Below are 6,111 nucleotides of genomic sequence, written 5' to 3' on the forward strand. Positions count from 1 at the left end.
GGTGGCATGGATATTAGAGATCTACAAGAACCTAGAGCCACCAGAGCAATAAATCCTATGTATAAAACATAAATATGGAAGAGAAGAAAATGATCTCAATTAACATAAGTGGACTTAATTCAGCAAATAAAAGAAAGAAAATATTTCACAAACTAGGGAAATTAAAATTGGATATAATTTGTCTACAAGAAGTGCATATTCAAAAGCAACATGAATACTTATTAAGGCAATCAAAGCTGGGAAAACGTTTACTTCATTGGGAACCTGTAAGAAAAGAGGAGTGATCCTTTATATTAAAGATACAATCCCACTGGAACAAATTTATACAGATGACGATGGAAGAATTTTGATAGTGGAAATTATGGACAATAATAAGAAAATGCTCCTAATAGCAATCTAATGATAAGCAAGATGAATTCTACAGAAAATTACACAGGAAAATAATGGATTTGGATTACTTAAATATTTGTATGATGGGAGATTTTAATGGAATTGTAGATAAGAATATGGACTATAACTCACAAAAAACAACAAAGTCAAAGAAAGATACTCTCTAAATCCTTTTTTTAAATGATTGATGAGACAGGTTTAAAGGATGTTTGGAGAGAGAGAAATCCTACTAAAAACAATATACCTTTTATTCAAACAGACATTTATCTTATTCTAGAAACGATATGATATGGGTAGCGACTGAATCGCCTATAACATACAGGAAATTGAGATTGAAACAAGTACTTGGGCACACCACAACCCAATGATAATTAAATGGAAAGGACAAAGAAAAAGATCTAGGTGGACATTAAATAACATTATATTAAAGAGAAAGACTTTGTACAGAAGATGGAAAAGGAATTGGCCTTTTTCTTTAAAGAAAATAGAAAAGAGGAGACATCAATGCAGAACCTCTGGGACACAATGAAGGCCTATACCAGAGGCCTGATAATTGACTATACAAGGAAGAGAAATATAAAGAAAAGACAAACACTTAAAGGACTTGACAATGAATATAAGGGCCTTGAAAAAGAACTACAGAACTCTCCACAAAAGAAGGACTTTAAAGTAAGAATGGATACGATTAAACACAAAATTGGGTTAATGGGGAAAAAAGGAATTAGACCCAAAACTTAGAGGTGCTAAACAGAATTACTTTGAAAATGCTAATAAACCAGGCAGATGGTTGGCATACAAACTGAGAAAAGAGAGAGATTCAAAGAAGACATTGCAGTTAATGGATGATCAAGGGCAAACTTGTTATGGGAATGAAGAGAAGAAAAAAATTATACAAGATTACTACTGTAAACTATATGATCATGAGAATACAGAAGAGGCAGGAGTGAAACAATACTTACAGGAAGCCAACTTATCCCAGATACCCAAACAATGCTAGAAGGCAAAATAACTATGATGGAGCTAACTGAAGCACTTAAAAAACAAAAGAACGGGAAGGCCCCAGGCCCAGATGGACTACCAACAGAATTTTATAAGACCCTGCAGGAATTGTTGCTCTCCCATTATTAGAAGTTATGAATGAGGTGATGTCAGAGAGGAGAATACCCAAAACATGGTCAGAAGCATATATTACACTTTTACCAAAGGAGGAGGCCGATTTACTACAAATTAAGAATTGCAGACCAATCTTCCTGTTAAATTCAGATTATAAGTTATTTGCTTCAATATTGGCAGAACGACTTAAAAAATACTTAAGTGGTTTCATTCATTCTGATCAAAATGGGTTTCTTCCAGAGACAAATTAAAGATAATATGAGGATAATCTTAGACACTTTGGAATATTATGAGGCACATCCTGAAAAACAATTGGCAGTGATGTTTCTGGATGCTCAGAAGGCATTTGACAACATGAAGTGGCGCTTTATGCTGTTACAACTGGAACAGATGGGCTTTGATGAGAAATTTACTCAAGCCATACAAACAAACAGCTAAGATAATAATAAATGGAGATCTGACAGGGTCTATTGAAATAAAGAAAGGGACGAGACAAGGCTACCCATTATCACCATTACTTTTTGTCTTAACGTTAGAAGTTTTAAATAGAAAGGTCAGAATAGGAAAAGAAATAAAAGGAATGAAAATCAAAAAGGAAGAATACAAGCTACAAGCATTCGCAGATGACTTGGTCTTCATTCTAAAGGATCCATTAGAAACAACACCTAAATTGATAGAAATAATAGAAGAATATGGAAAAGTAGCAGGATTAAAAATAAATAAAGACAAAATGAAGATCTTGACAAAGAATATGTCAACAAGACAAAAAGAAGAATTGGCGGAAACCTTGGAGATGCAAGTTACGAACAAGTTTAAATATTTGGGGATATATTTAACAGCAAGATGCAGCGCTCTTAAACACAATAATTACTATAAATTCAAACAACAGATTGCGATGGACCTGAAGAAATGGGAAAATCTACAACTTTCGATGAATATTTACAATTAAAATGAATATTTTACCTAGAATTTTATATCTGTTCCAGATGATTCCAATTAGATTAGGGAAGGAATATTTTGATGACTTAAATAAAATAGTGTTGAAGTATATATGGCAGGGGGGAAAAGCAAGAATAAAACTAAAATTGTTACAAGATGCAAGAACAAGAGGAGGATTGGGCCTGCCCAATTGGGAACTATATCACCAGGCAGCAAGTTTGATGTGGGTTAAAGAATGGATAACACTAAGGAATACCAGATTATTGATTCTTGAAGGACATGATCGATTGTTGGGATGGCATGCTTTTTTATGGTACAAGGGAACTAAAACACAGGGGTATTTTAAAAGATATTAGTTACGGGAGGCTTTGCTACTAAATTGGGAGAAGATTAAAAGACAATATTATTTAAAAATTCCAATCTGGATATCAACTATCAAAGCCTTTTCATACGCAATAATATACAAAAAGGAACAAACAGTTAGATATAGTGAAATATTGAATGCAAAGGGTAAACTTAAATCTATGCAAGATCTGGAAAAGGAAGGTATAAAGATGAACTGGTTTTCATATGTGCAAACACAATCTAGATATGACAAGGACCGTAACGAGGAAGGTTTTTATGATAAAATGACTGAGTTATATAAAAGTTTGATGGGTATTGATGAAAAATTTAAAAACTTTATGGACACTTACTAGAGGTTAAGTTAGAAGAAGAACAAGTTAAAAGAACTATGATAGCTTGGGGGGGGGGATTTGGGGCATGGGATTGAATTAGAGAAGTGGCAGAAATTGTGGTTCCAAAATTACAAAATGACAATGTCAACAACATATAAATAAAATTTGTATAAGATGTTTTATAGGTGGCATGTACCCCCGACGAGAATGTTCAAAAATAAATTAGAAAAGTATTGGAAATGTCATCAGACACTGGGTTCATATAACCATATGTGGTGGACTTGCGCAGAAGCTAAAAGATATTGGACTAAGATCCACACATGGTTGGAGAAAATGACACAAAAACGTATAGACTTTAAACCAGAGATTTTTTTTTTGTGGGAATTATACTATATATATATATATATATATATATATATATATATATATATATATATATATATATATATATATATATATATATATATATATATATATATATATGTTTTTATTTTATTTTATTTTTTTATATATATATATATATATATATAAATAGAGACTTGAAATACTTGATTGTAAATGTTTTAACAGCAGCTAGAATTGTATTTGCAAAAAATTGGAAAATGGGAAAATACCAACGCAGGAGGAAACTATCCAAAAAATTATGGAATGTGCGGAAATGAGTAAATTGACATTTGAAATTAGAGAACAAGAAGATGAACAATTTTACAAGGTTTGGGATTTGTTTTATCAATGGTTAGATAAAAAATCATGGTAAAAGTGGGAGAACTTTTTATATTTTATAAATAATTGAATGATATATGCAATACTATAAGGGTTTAGCACGGTTAAACAGATTAGAATAATGTAATGGAATGTTGTATGTATGATTCAGTGATGTGCGGTGACGGTTACTGTTGGTGAGGCAAGACTGCAGCAGCGGCGAGAAGCAACGTCCCTGGCACTGTGTCCGACAGGCGTCTCGCATTTATGGCGGACATAAACACGAGACGCCTGTCGGACACAATGGTGAGGGTGTTGCTTCTCGCCGCCGTCGCGCTCCACCGCCTTGCCCCCCGCCTCCTCCGATGAACAATCCTGCTGCCCCGGCCTGCAGCCAGCCCACCCATCCCTTGCCCGACCTGCTCCCTGCCTGGACTCGCTGCTCTTCTCCTCCTCCTCCTCCTCGTCCCTGCTTGGTGCTGGGCTGGCTGCAGGCCGGGGCATCAGGATTGTTTGTCGGAGGAGGTGGGGGGGCAAGGCGGTGGAGCACGACGGTGGCGAGAAGCATCTCAGATGGAGCCGGGACACCCGGAAGGCAAGCCGGCACTTCGGCATGCCTTTAAGTGCCGGCTTGCCTTCCGGGTGTCCTGGCTCCATCTGAGATGCTTCTTGTCGCCGTCGCGTTCCACCACCTTGCCCCCCCGCCTCCTCATACGAACAATCCTGCTGCTCCAGCCTGCAGCCAGCCCACCCACCCCCGCCCGACCTGCTCCCTGCCTGGACTCACCGCTCTCCTCCTCCTCCTCCTCCCCACTTGATGCTGGGCTTTAAAGGGGTCTCCCCTCCCCAGCCAGCCAGCCCACCCAGCCAATTCCTCCCCCCACCACCACTGTGTCCAACAGGCCAGGTGTCTCGCGTTTATGGCGGACATAAATGTGAGACGCCTGGCCTTTTGAAACACAGCGGCGAGAACGTCCCTGCCGCTTCCGTGCTCCGCCGCCTCGCCCCCCTGCCTCCTCCGACCCCACCGCTGTGAAGAAAGAAAAAAAACACACACACACAAACCTCACAATAAAAAATTAAATTTTTTATTAAATTACAAATTACAAATTAAATTACAATAAATTTGAATCCCCCCCCCTCCCTCCGTCTGATCCACCTTTTCCAGCTGTGGAAACTCTCTCAACTCTCCTCTTGTCCGCCCAACGTAAGCGTGCTCAACGTAAGCGTGCTCTTAAGGCATGATTCGCTGCTCCCCGATCAGGAGGCGGGAGAATCAGTGCCTCTTTTGCATATGAAAGTGTTCGGTTTTTAACTCCTCCTTAACTTTTAAAAGGTGAACAATTCCTTAGGCAAAAGAAGCCCCGAGTTCTCTGGCCTCCTCCCATAGTCAAAGGTCTTTAGTGTAGTACTGTCCTAAAATAACAGATTTTTAAAGACATTATTTCAACAAATATTTGTGGGGAGGATTTCCTTATCAATTATTTCTATATTTTTGGGAGCCACAATCCCAGAAAGACTTGGTTATAGATAATTGGAAATAATCACATATTGGTTAGAGAACTACTTATAAAACCGGATGGCATAGAACAATTTCATCAGATTATTTTCTAAGTGGGTGTTTTGTGTCCACACCCACCATGAGAACCATATTTTAAACAGACAAGCTGTAGGTCTAAGTGAATACAGTACTGTGCACTTTTTCTATTAGGGCCATTTTTGGAGGGATATGGGCAGTTCAAAAATGTGGAAAAAAAACCAGAATCTGATGGAAAGGGAAGGAAAAGAAGAATGGCAAAATATTAAGGCCTTCAAAGTAACCCTATGAAATTGCTTTGATCTGACCTACAATTCATTAATAAAGTATCAACGATAGATTTTACATAGGTATTTAAGCTCTTTAAAACATATTCTTAACATTTTTGTGCAAATTTGAGTTTTTTAAAATGTATTTTAATGCACAACCATATAGACATAAATCATATTTCAGGGTCTCAACACAATGGATTTTTAACATTTTACCAATAAACAATTGTAATCTGTCTGACATGTAAATCTGTACAAGCAAACAAGCTTTCTCTTTTAACTCCTCTCTTTCAACTCATTGTAATTTTAATCCCACATAGGCTAGTCACTCAGATATATAGATGAAGTAACAACTCACAAAAGGGTATGCTTTCTAATAAAACGTTTCAGAAAAGGTCCTACCAACTCTTGATTTTTCACCACAATGATCTTCCACAAAGGAAACCAATAATGCTCAAATATTAAAGTATTAAAAATTAACAAA

The sequence above is a fragment of the Thamnophis sirtalis genome, unplaced genomic scaffold (genome assembly GCF_051295495.1).
Source record: "Thamnophis sirtalis isolate CommonGarterSnake01/CBP01778 unplaced genomic scaffold, rThaSir2_p1.2 scaffold_8, whole genome shotgun sequence".
Lineage (NCBI taxonomy): Eukaryota > Metazoa > Chordata > Lepidosauria > Squamata > Natricidae > Thamnophis > Thamnophis sirtalis.